The following is a 13,697-nucleotide window of genomic DNA, read 5'->3' as shown; positions in this document are numbered from 1 at the left end:
TCGTAGACTTCATGCCAAGTCTGTGGGCATTTATTTTTTACTGATTTTTTTAAATGCCATTTTAAACAAAAAAAAAGGTTTTAAACCGATTGTACATTTAACAGTGGGTGAGTTAAGAATTAAGTAAACTTTGAACCTGACGGGGAGACCAAATCGGTTTTTTTTTTCTGAAACATATTGCGGTATTTTATCAAGAATTCCCGAAAGGCATAGGGAACACGAAAATTTTCAGATGTTCCGCGAAGTTCTTCCTCCCCCCCCCCCTTTTTTTTTCTCCTTTTCTCTCTTTCCCTCTTTTTTTTTTCTTTTATTTTTCCTTTTTCTTTTTTGACAGATCATTTTCAGAATAAGAAACTCCATTTTGGTTATGAATTAAAACAAGATTTAAAAAAAAAAATCCACACGGCTAATAGCAACCGCAATGCACATAATTCTGTCGTTACTACTGAGTTCTACAAGCACTTCGTCCGTGCCAATTTCTGAATTCTATTAACGTTTAACAATTGGAATTGGAATTTTAGAAGGACGATGAATTTCATCGCCCTATGTAAGACTATCGTCTTGCTTACTGGAGGCGTGAAGTGGCCTTCCATGTTTGGTTTTTCTAATTAAGCAAAAATAATTATTACAACTGTTAAAATTACAAAAATAGAAAAACATCTTTAACCCACACACTGTACTAATACACTATAGGTTTCAACCTTTAGTCACGTAAAAAATAATTAACATAAAAACATTATACACGATAATTATTTTCCCATTCACACACACACAGTCAATTAATCAGTCATTTTTTTCAGCTTTATATTTATCAATACATGAGAATAATTCATGCATTAAATGTATAAGTAAGTACTGTCCGGCCACAGATGTGAGAACCTTGGCTGGCACAGTGGCAAGAAGAGTCAATTCACGTTGAATGGAAGAAGAGAATAAGGAATAAGGAGAAAGGATAAGTATATCGATGACTGACCACAAAACTTATTTTATTTTAAATACCGTTAGTCCCCAGCAATGATGCACTTCCGGTTACGGAATATGCGGAAACAATCAAAATGCAATAAAAAAAATCCAATTTTTAATTATGTAATTATTTTTTTAAATTATTTATTTATGTAAATAGATAGACTCGGTTATTATTTCTTCCACTGGGTGACTTCTTGTTCAGATACTTCATAATTAGTTTGTTTGCCTTCCTGATGATCATGCAATTCCTGATAGCTACTCCTTTAATATTAAAGATAAATTACGCTTTCGTCATGTTTCTTATTATATTTTGTCCAGGGATCCACATTAACAGAAGAACATTAGAATATCTTCAATTTAAGTGTTCCCGAGAATACTGAAGATATCTTGATCTGTTAAGTAATAACAATAAACAACAATCTTGTAAGATGCACCTCTTCTACGTAAACAATTAAATAAGTGTACGCAGACGCCATTGATTAATAATCTGCACAAACCTCATTTGGATGCGTAATGAAATTGAAATGAACTGGAGCTGCATACCACTGATGGGAAACATCATTAGTAAATTTAGAGACGCAACACACGGTAACTGTAGTGTTTATTTACAAGCACCGCGTGCTTGAATTACACAAAGTATACGGTATATAATGAGATGAAGTTATGGAAGATGAATTTTCATGATTATTATTTTTTAGATTTCCCGAAAAACAATCTAATTCGATTAATAAGAAATTTCTAAATTATACTTTGAACGTAAGTGTGTAAGTATTGTACGATTTACGGCTCCTGAAATCAAATAAATATAAATAAATATGTTTCACGAGTACACTGAGAAGGGAATTTGGAATACATAAAAGTTAAGTTCTCTACAGATTTGCCATTTTGTAATTTGATTGCGACTGTTGGGATCACGTTGCACTGCTCTGTTGTTAATTATTTGCATGGGAACTGAAAGCTAATTTAAGGTGATAAAATTACAGAATATGATATTCCTGTTGGACTACATCAAGTCTCCTATGATAGTTTATATACTAATGATTTTGCAATCTGCGTTTTTTTTTTTAAAATTCTTATCTTCATTTCACGTTACAAACGGTGCCATTAATTACATAAATGCTCATAAACATGCTCATCAAATATCTGTTTGAAGAAGGAAAATCAGAAGTCTCTTGGATTAAATAAGTAAATGAATAAATGAAACTCAGAAAAAATGTACATAAAAAATCTTACTAGATCGTGGTTCTTTGTCAAGATATTATTCAAGCCAGTTTTAAAGCCTGATACCTAAATATGATAAAAAAAAAAAATTGGCTCCTTAATACGTTTTAATCTTGTCTGACGATTCTAGAAAAAATAATTAAAATATTCATGCATTTACAGCGCCACTTATGGTATTTTTGAGAATTGTAAATTACGTCACAATGCGTCAAGTTGCTATTTACCAATAATGGACTAACGGACTTGGTTAGTAATCTTTTACTGAATTACGTCTTTTGTGATTAAAATTCCTCTAGTTCTACTTTTAATAGCCGAAGTTAATGCCGAATGTAGTCAAGCTAAAATAATGCTGCGTTAAGAACTGTCGCATTAAAATAACAAGATGATTGATTAATTGACGGTATCTAATTCTTTCAACATGGGGAAAGGAGATAACAAAATCACGTAAAAAAACAATTACAAAAAAGTAAACATTCACAAATACTCAAAACTTGGAGAACATTTTACATCTATAATAGTATAAATAATTTCATTATTTTATTACATATTTTGTGGTGACAAAATCAATCGTAGATGTCATTGTAACATGTTTCTAATTCTATAATTTTATCTATAATTCTAAAACCAACAGAAGAAGAGAGAGACTTATAAGTTCGATTCTTATTGTTAACTAGAGGAACTTTTTTTTTTGAGAGTCTGTCAACTCTGACATTTAGGTTTTTTTTTCACCTAGAAACTCGAGTTTTAACCTTGAAACTAGTATAATAATACCAGTTAGAGTTTAGGTATATGGCTCGACTGCCCGTGGCACTCTCCCCGAAACTCTTTAAAATCATCACTAGTCATGAACTCGGCTATCAATTGACTAATAGAATAATAGCACACTGCTTTACCGATTTCCAAAAATTAGTTTGGACGAAAAAAAGGTTGGGAAATTATAGTCTTTTCACTGAATTATATCTTAATTACGAATTTAAAAAAAGTAAAAAAAAAAAAAGAAATCGACGTTTTTTTTTAATTAAAATTTAGCCATCGATGTCTCATTTTATTTATTTGTAAGTCTTCGTTTTTAAATTTCTTTTTTGTAAATCTTTTAAATTTCATTTTTAAACTAATGCTTAGTTAAATCAGTACCTCTTTAAAATTCATTTTTTAAAATTGATTTACACCTTTTTAAATTAACTTTTTAAAACACCAGAATACTCCCTTCCATCAAGAACAAATAGGTTACTTGCAATGGCTCCGATAGAGCTTGCAAGTCAGCCCAAATACGGTGCTTTTATGAATTTATTATCAGTCTCACATAATCAGTTATAAATATATTTACTGTAAAAATACATGATTTTACTATAAATTATTGAAAGGCTGTAACAAAATGATTGTTTTAATTATATTTGAAGCAACAATAATACAACAATAGGCACTAAAAAACTAACTCTCTGAATTATGTTACAGTAAGTAACAATTCCAAATCATCGTCTGCTTTTTTCAATTGCATTATGAGTAAAGTGACCATTTATGGCAAGCGAAAAAAGAAAAAGAAAGAAAAAAACATGAAACGTATCAGGAAAGTGACAATGGCCTAACTTCATAAACGTCACCAGAAACTCATAAAACGAGAAAAGTACGGATCGTAAAGTCATCTCCTTATGTCCATCCCGCTCTCTCTTGCCGATTCGCCGAACAGATCCATAAGGTAGATGGCTTCCAGAGAAACAGAAAGCATTTTAAGGAAGCATTTCTGAAGAACGAACTATAAAAGTCTATCGTTATCATTTATGTGAAGAGAAAAATAAAAAGGCACATATTGATCAAAGTAAATTGTTTAATATAAAATACACGAATTGTACACAGTTCGACTTTAAATGCGGAATTTATGTGAATTTCTTTCAAAATCGTCTGCTTCTAACCCGCAACATGTAATAAAAAAATAAAAAAACTCGCATTTTTTGTGGCTGAAAATATGTTACATGGCGCATTGCTTTTAGATGCGATATTCTTCGCGAATGGATATTTATGTATCTGGAGCTAAAATGAAAGCATTTTCTGGTTAGTGTGATCGCATGATCCTACGCCATGTGAAAGTAAGTTTAAACAGTGAATCTATGAAATCAGTGTCTGCATCTGGGGGGGGAAGAGGTGGAAGATCACGTTACAGTCTACACTACCCATCCTTCGTCGTTTAGATCCAAACACTCAGACGCTGCAGTAATGGCTTACTTTTATTTATAAAAGGTGTCATTTTTAGTAGCGCCGTGTGTCCCTTTATTTAAGGCGAACATATTTTTTAATCTCGAAACCAGGACGGAAGACGTAACTATGGGAACCATGGAAGAATACTGATATTATGTGTGACGTCATAATAGCTAATACAAAATCATCAGAATCAAGTGTATTATGAAAGTACTCATATTTACAAAGCCCTCAGGTTATTTAAAAAAAAATACAGTTGAATTTATTCAGATTTTGTGAGAAGAAGACACATAAACATTTAAATACACAAACAGACATATCTTTTTTGGAGGAGGGGGTTAAAATGGCGGACGATCGTAAAAAACAGTGACAAAAGTTTTACAGTCTTACTACATACACTGGTATAAAAAATGCTAAGAATTTATAAGTTGATAAAAAAAACTTTAAAAAATTACTTACTTACTTACTTAATAAGTAAGTAAGTAATTGTATGTAATTAATAATCTCCGTATCATTTGTGAATGATGCTGAAAAGCAGACTTCGATTTTAATTATGATTTTAATTGTGATTTTAATTATGAACAAATAACCCAAGAATTTTGGTTATTTTTTAACAACTTAATATTTATTCATAGTATTTATATATGCATGAGCACGAATGTGCATGCAGTTACATATTTGGTAATTCATTTTATTTCAGAAATTATATTTACCATTTCTTTTCTTATTAGAAAAGATTATTAGCAACATGGAATTATTCCATTATTAGCAACATGGAATGCCGAATGCAGGAGATGTACAGAAATGTAAAGACAAGAGTTCGGACCTGCCTGAGAGAGACAGAAAGTTTTCCAGTGACAGTTGATTTGCGTCAAGGGTCAGCATTAAGTCCGTTCCTGTTTAATATTGTGATGGAGGTGGTGATGAAGGAGATGCGAGAAGACACGCCTTGGACTATCTTGTATGCGGATGACATCGTGCTGTGTGCAGAATCAAAAGAAGTGGCAGCCAAACTGGAAAGTTGGAGGAAAGTACTGGAAGAGAGAGGTATGAGACTGAGCAGAAGTAAGACAGAGTATATGTTACAAAGTGGATGGCTGCCAGGAGACAGATCTGGAGCTGGAAGGAAATGTCATCAGGAAGGTCAGTGACTTTAGATACTTAGGTTCACAATGAAAGAGGATGGTGAGGCTGAGAAGGAAGTGGGATGCAGGATGGAGGAACTGGAGAAAGATGGCTGGAGTGCTATGCGATAAGAGGGTGCCGATCAATCTAAAATGCAACAGTAGTGAGACTAGCTATGACGTATGCTATGGAAACTGTGGCCCTGAGGAAAAATAACACCACCAGGATGGAGGTAGTGAAGATGAGAATGCTTAGGTGGATGTGCGGTGTGACCAGAAAGGATCGTCTGAGAAATGACTATGTAAGGGGGAAAGATGAAAGTTACGTACTTAGAAGCAAAGATACAGGAGGCAAGGTTGAGATGGTTTGGTCATGTGATGAGGAGGGAGGAAGAGTATGTGAGAAGAAAGGTCATGCAGATGGATGTGCAGGGGAGGAGGAGGAAGCGCGGGCGGCCAAAGAAGAGATGGAGGGAGATGGTGGAGGAGGACTTGAGGATGAAGAACTTGGATGTGGCTACAGCCCAAGACAGGAGGTTGGGGAGGAAACTCACTACAAACAGAGACCCTACTTAAGTGGGAAAAGCTGCAGAAGAAGAAGAAGAATGCCGAATGGATTCATTCACACTTTTTCACATTTCATTTTTTTTAAAAAAATCGATAATAATAATAATAATAATAATAATAATAATAATAATAATAATAATAATAATAATAATAATAATGTGTTCGTTCAGACTCTATATATTTATACAATATTCTTAAAGAGTACTTAAAGTTGTGAAGTAAGACAAAAACTATATTATCATATGTGAAGTATACGTAACCAGGGATGAGACTCATTCTCATAAGAATAATTAATATCCTTACCAATCAAGTACATGGATGATGATCTGTAGATGATATCAATTAAGTAAATGTGATGTGGATGTTAATTGTAGTAAGAGGGTTATTAATGTGGCGTTATAATCCCTCCGTCTTCGAAGCTAGATGAAGCTTTTGTGAAGACAGTGGAATTATTATTTAATTATTGTATGAAGGTGTTGTGCTAATTGTGCTGGCACCACTTCCATAGTTCTTGTTTAAGTGTTCGATAATTGGTTAGGTGTTTTAAGTTGTACGGAAAGTTGTTGATCACAGCAGATATCATATGCTCTCTCATAGTTTCTCCGTATCTATTGTTGAAGCGCTTGGTCCTGTAAAAAGTAGTGGTAGACTTCATATCATTGTTTACAATAATCATTGTTGAAGTAATTGTTTAAAGTGATTAATACGTATCATTTTAAACGACTGCAGATACTACAACTACAAATACAAACTATTTAAACAAATAATTTTCAACATTTCACTTTAATAATAAAAATGCTGACATGTTTCGCTGCCATTGAAATCTAGTTGCATCTTCAGGAATAAAGAAGTAGCCAAAAACCAGTTGCCGGCACGACACCATTTTAAATTTATATATTATATAAATATCTGAACTGCTGTTCAGTTAACTTTCATTTACAGTCCAAAGCTTACAACAGTTGTCATAGTAACAAACACCAGAAGATAAATGCTGCACATGCTCATCAGTTTGTCGCTATTTGTTTGAATCGAAATGCAATTACGTTCAGGATAAAACAATAGCAAGGAACTTTGGCAGAGCTCATTTTGGGTCGTGACCATTATGCTCTATACCTTTGATCACTTGCAACCTTTCTGCATTCCTCCAGAGTGCACTATCTGCGAATTGCTTTGTCTTCCAGTGTGTACCTTCTCGATCATATACGATGAATTCTGTAAAGTAAATCTCATGTGATTTTGTACTTGTTACTACCGAGTTAATAGCAGCATTCATTTGCGCAGCGACCCATATACCAACACACTTCAACGGGATCTTATTTGTTTCGTTTGCATAACCTTTGAACTTCCGTTTCGTCTGAATTTCGTAACTACTTTGAGTCATTTCAATTGTGGCATTATAATGGAAAAATCATGTGTGAGGGTAAAATTACGTTACAAGATAAGCTAGAAACTGTTGTACGTATAATTATGGTGTTAATGAATAATGTCATTTAGACAAGAATGCGATTACAAAACCGTGGGTCGGGCTGGGTTGTTTGGAATTCAACCAGTGGCGGCGGGTACATAAGCACTGCAACACTGCAGCACCCCCAAGGAAAAAATGAAAAATTTAAATTTTGTTTGTATTTATAAAAATAATAACAATGCTTACAACATTATATAAATGCAATACAACATGTTAAAGGTTACAGCTTATGTTTCGACAGCGACTGAACAATTAATAATTGGAATTGTTCGATTAACGCTTTAGATTACGAAACAAATGCACTGCGATCTAACGCCGATATTCGTTTGCGCTTGCATTGCACGTTACGTCATTCCCACACTGTTCAAAAAAGTGTATCTTTAGTATGCTTACGCGCGTTATTTCTGTGAGATATGAAACATTTATTATTGGCGCGTGTACGTGGTGAACTATTTTTTGTAAATCTTATTTTATTCTGTTAAAATAACATATAATTATTTATTTATTATAGATACAAGGCTGAATTATGACGAGCGTCACTGTTGAAAATATGAAAAGAATTATATTTTTTCAATTATCGTTACACGAAACAAATGCACTGCGATCAAACGCCGATATTCGTTTGCGCTTGTCATTGCTAATTGATACGAAACTTTTATTATTGGTTTTTTTTTTTTTTTTTTTTTTTTTGTATATGCAGCACCCCAACTTAAAATTTCCACTGATTCCAACCAAAGTAACTTAAGGCTGCAAGACCAATATATCATGTCTGTTAATTGCATGTATTTTGGTTTATTTGTTTTGCAGACATGCCGGCGGAAGCGGACTTGCATTGCAGGCAGACGCCATTACAAGGTGGGCACGGTTTCGAAGTGTTAGTATGAAGTTTCATTCTTTCTTTAAATTTTTGTAAACGAATTAAGTAATAATAATTAGGTAAATCAATATAATTACTGCAAATTTACAGTTAGAAAAAGTTACAAATTTGCAAAAAAATTTTGTAAATTCTTTCCACATGATTATGACAAAAATAAAAATAAATAAGTAAATTGCCATTTGTTTGGGGGGTGCCCATTTCAACTTTTCAAGTGGGTGAAGTCCAGCCTAGTTAGTGCAGGAAGGAAAACGCAACTTTTCTTGAAGAAAAATTCTTGCCCTTCCTTAGAGGATCCGAACCAACTATGAAGCACTTCATTTATGCTTTTTACGACCATTTATTTACTTTTGCGTATGTGTGTGTTACAATCAATTTTGCAGAATTGAAGAGTTAAAAAAATGAAGTTTTTTTTTTCCCCCCCTGGAGAAGGAACTTTATGTGCTTTCTATGGCTGTAGCTGCTTGTGTTCACGGGGTCGGTTAGCCTGCTTGCAAGAGGAAAAACTTCAGATAAACTGTGGAGGAAAAAACCCTGCTATCTATGCCCAAGACCGGCTAACTTGGCTATGTCTGAGAAAGATCCTTAAGCTCCTCACGTCGACGATGGGAATCGAGCTGAGGACATTCCTTTCCTCGTTCCCATTCATATGGTTGCGATGCTCATAGCCACTAGGCTAATATCGCGGACTGAAGCGCATACTTATAATTAGATATTCTACATGATTACAAAATATAATATTTATATCTGTAAATATAAAAGGCGCATGAGAAAAAGCGTCTTGTCTTTGGTTTAAAAAAAAAAAAAAGATTTCAGTTCAGGATGAGATAACTGAAGCTACACTGCTTCGTTATGTTTTCATCAATTCTCAAGAAGTTTGATTTTCCTTTATTTATTTATTTATTTTTTGGCAAAGCTTGCATCAAAAATAGTTTCTCTCAAGTAAGATTTACCATACTAATTTTCATTAGTGATTGCTGTTCCTTAAAAAACATTCAGAAAGTATTAAAGTTTTGTCTTTTGTAGCCCCAACACTTGTTTCTGTTCTCAGTTCGAAAAGTCTGGGAATTTCATTTCCTATTCCCATAAATATATTGGAGGTCCTTCCTGAAGCGGCCGTGGAAGCTATGCAACTTTTTGTTGTTTATTAGTGTGGGTAATTTTATTTAGATTTATAAAATATAAATGCATACAGAAATAATAGGATTTGCCTTCGAACTCGGGTTTTTCCTGACGCGAAATACGTGATCGACCAAAAGAATACAGTTTACGAACAAAAATACGTGGCCTCGTATAACACGTTTCCACGTGACTAATGATATTCATCTTTGTACAATTATACTAGAATTGCGTTTAATGAAAAATATTTATTTCTAAGAATATTTCTAAGCATAATAATTAATATTTATTAATATTCTTGAAATATCACAAAGATACAATCTCTGATTAGCTTTTAGAGTTCACAAAGTTTAAAACTGAAGAAAAACTTAAATTTAAAACGTATAAAGTACAACCAATCCTATGAAGTTTGTTTATTTCTTTTAACCTGTTTTTTTTTTCTTTTAGGAAATACGAAGACGTGAAACATAAAAAAGATTGCAAGGGGAACAAATTACGTGTACGATATTGTTTGTTACATGGTCCAAATTTTGAGGTCCATCTGCTCTCCGTGCTCATTTCGGAATATACTTGCTCTTTGACATCAAAAATGTTCATCAATCACGAAGTACTAAATCGTAAACATTTCGTAAAATAAATAAATAAAAAGTTGCTAAAGCAAGAATGTTATTTATATCTTCTTTATCATGTACAATCCTTTCTATCTTCTTGTCTTAGGCAAAAGATAAAAATGCGGTTTTCACTTGTATTATATGTACAGCATCTTCAAATATACTTTTCTTAGAAGAGTATTCATTAACCGCAATACCTTTAATTTTCATCTATGATTATTGAAATTACATAAATGTAAGATTAAAAAAAATGGAAAAAAATCAGTGAAGTAAAAAAATACATAAACGTCATTTTACTCTTAATTCGAGCATAGAAAATTGCGCGACGGGTTATTAAGGTCTGTGGTTGTCATTAACCTCCCACTTTTCTCTTTAGCGCCAATGGTGTCAAGAATCATATCGAGAACTTGTAACTTGTGTAGGACTCTTTGTCCCTGATCAGGAAGGAATAGGCTCATTAAAATGCCATTAGGCTTATCTATAGTTTGGTAGATGTGCAACTGGATAATGACTCTCTCTCTCTCTCTCTCTCTCTCTCTCTCTCTCTCTCTCTCTCTCTCTCTTATATGATAAAGTTAATGTCATATACATGTCGTAACGAGGAAAATTCCACGCCTCTTGTGTAATTTAGATAACTGCAAAAAGGACTGTGCTGTTTTTGATTCCTCTGCTAATTCCTTCAAGATACAGTACACGCACTCTTGGTTTTAATAATCAATACACTTCAGTTCTCTTTCAGCTAATCATAAAAAGAGAGGTTTTTTTTTATTTTTAGAGTCTAATAATTCATCGAGTAACAACGGACAAAGATCATGTTTTCTAATAATTCCTGTTAACCACATGTCACGTCTTTCTATTAATGATAACAATAATCTAACGAAGAAGTCTGGATTTTAGTAACGCGGAAAAAAATCTATTAAATATAAAGAATGAAGAATTGAATTTTTTTTTTTTTTTTTTTTTTTTATAGACACGAGTCTGAACGTGTGAGCCAGGAATCAGTATTAATGAAGTCTAAAGGAAACTGTCATAATCTTGGTGGGAACTTGAGGTCAGACATGCCTTTAGTCGTATCTGTAATTTTTAAGCAGAAGGTATTTTATGGCATGCGTCACCAGTTTGTTAAATAGCGCCATTAACAAAATCAGTTACAATTCCCGGTACTCCCTGTCAATATTTATTTTTAAAAAATCGCCGCATTTGGTCGTAAAGAGTTGAGTTTAAATTCTGGTCAGAATGCCAGTAATCTTTGTAATAACTTCAGCTGAAGGGGATCCATTTTTTTGATATAGTTGGAAAAAATTTTCTTCCCAAAAACTCCCTTTCAATAAGAAGGAATTTGAAACATCCGAGAGGTGTACAGCAATCCCTCGATTAGTGCGCCTAATGCGTTCTTTAAAACAGGCTCATTAATTGAAAACGCACTAATCTAATATATATACAGTATATTACATAATGACCTATGGAAAACAGTAGAATTCGTTCCTGAAATTTCTTTTTTTAACCTTAATTTTTTATAAAAGAATTAAAGTATGTCTCAGGGCCTAGTTAAAGGAAAACCATGAAGCTGAAAGACAATAAAACATATTCAGAATATAAATTTTATTATTCTACTTCTTAACAAAGAATTGAGCTAACTTAGTTTGGCTGACATTTTGTTTCTTTTTTTCATACAACTGACGGTATGGCCCTATTGCCTCTTCTACCCTTCTGCAAATTTTACTGCTTTTCTCTTCATCATCGAATCTTCTTCACACATCCACTTTTTTTGCTCACTAATTCTTTTACTCATGATTAAAGTTTGGGAAAATACTTTAAAATAAAAAAAAAATGTAAGGAAAACACACTCATATAACATTGCAAAGGAGGCACGAGATTCGACCATCAAAAGCGCTATGTAATTATAGTACGCTCACACTTTTGTACAGCTTCGCTTGTCTTGGTGCCAAGAATAGTCGATTCATGCTGAAGGGGAGAAAGAAACGAATACGGATTGGTCGCCAAAACACGAAATCATGTGCTTTGTAGATAAAATTTCCCAACTGTTATACAAACAAAATAGTTCCCACTTTAAAAACTACAATGATCATAAAAGAGAAGTTAATTTTCCGAAGTGTAATAATAAAAAACAACTCATCCCAGAAGACGGATTGATTACCCTATTAGTGGAATGGATTCTCCTTTTTGTGACATGCGCAGAAGTGTCGAAGGGTCTCGAATCTGTGGGCGTACTATAGCAGACGACATAAATATATATGGACGCTTGGGCATAGCGATCATCTCTCCTATAAGTCCGGCTAGAGCAACTCATAAATGCCGGCGAGTGTATTCCCGTAAGCTCTCTGGTCAAATTTCATACGAAACTCTTATAATTTCTATATTCGGCTTTGAAATAATGCTGGATTTAATATCCACTTGATTTTTATAATTTTTGCATCGCCGAAGTGAAGCCTTTTGGCTCTTTATTTTAGTAAATAATTAAATCTGGTTTTGTAACACCAACTCGTTTTGAAATCAGTGCGTGAATTTGAAGTAAACATTAATCTGAATTGACTAGAGAAAATAACCAAGCTGAATTCCAAACATGCACTGATTTCTAAATGTTTATATATTATCCGAATTTATTCGCATGCAATATGTTTGTTTTCAAACCGTACTCAATGTAAAAGTGTAAATATAAAAGTAGCAGAGTAAATGTAAAAATAGATGCAGTGAAAACTTTCATGAAAGAAGCTCTGGAAAATATATGGAAGCGAAAGCATGAACTCGAGAGGAGTAATAATGAAAGAGAGATTAAACCACAACTTGGTATTGTGTAAGACAGAGAAAGAGTAATACGTTAGGGGAACAAGGGAGCAACAAATGAACATGAAAAGTGGAGTAAGTAGAAAAGTACATTAAGAGATGCAATAAAGAAGCAACAGTGCATGAAGATTTTATTATAAGGACAGATAGTGTGCTAGTTGGGAAAATGTAATGGTTTTTGGCAGCACATTACGAATGCTTTGATGTGTCAAGGGTGCATGAAAAATAACATTCATGTTTTGAATTTTTGGAAGTAGTTCAAAAGAGAAAATGTTCGGTGTCAGAAAGCTAATCTTTATTTCCAATGGTTTAGAATTTTTCTATATATTAACTTTAGAAATGAGTTTTTTAAGTTCTGGTCCTAGACAGGTTTCGAACCCACACTTTCCAACGGATGGTAATCGTAGAAAGTGACTGAGATGCGCAGGTTCCGAAGAAAGAAGGAACCTGTCGATACATTTCTTGAACAGCTATAAGCTGTAGTCGAGGGCGAAAAAGACTTTTCAAAAACAGAACTAGAAGGGATAGAAAGAAGAGTAGACACTAGTTTGGCAGGTTTGAATTTGGACTGTAATTAAATGTTCATGACAGAAGAACATCATTTGTGAAAATTCCTGTAGAAAATAAAAAGAAGCAGAACATCAATGAAATAGTGGTTGGACTGAGTCTAAGCCTGTGAGAGAGAAAAAAAAAAGATCACGGAGAGAGAGAGAGATTCTGAACATCATCATGCATTTTGGACGTATTTCGAT

General features: G+C 33.5%; 1 long non-coding RNA gene across 1 annotated transcript in view; it reads left to right on the top strand.

Annotated features, from left to right (window-relative positions):
- The window catches only part of LOC150104665 (uncharacterized), a 30,476-nt gene extending 20,283 nt beyond the window's left edge, over positions 1–10,193 (top strand). The window contains exons 2-3 of the long non-coding RNA XR_016548590.1: positions 8,344–8,410; positions 9,977–10,193. This is a non-coding gene — a long non-coding RNA (uncharacterized LOC150104665). The remainder of the gene's footprint in view (positions 1–8,343; positions 8,411–9,976) is intronic.
- Positions 10,194–13,697: the final 3,504 nt, after the last annotated feature.

The sequence above is a fragment of the Typopeltis vanoorti genome, chromosome 7 (assembly GCF_054136105.1).
Source record: "Typopeltis vanoorti isolate ZY-2024b chromosome 7, IOZ_Tvanoo_1.0, whole genome shotgun sequence".
Classification (NCBI taxonomy): Eukaryota; Metazoa; Arthropoda; class Arachnida; order Uropygi; family Thelyphonidae; genus Typopeltis; species Typopeltis vanoorti.
This window is presented reverse-complemented; position numbering and strand designations above follow the sequence as displayed.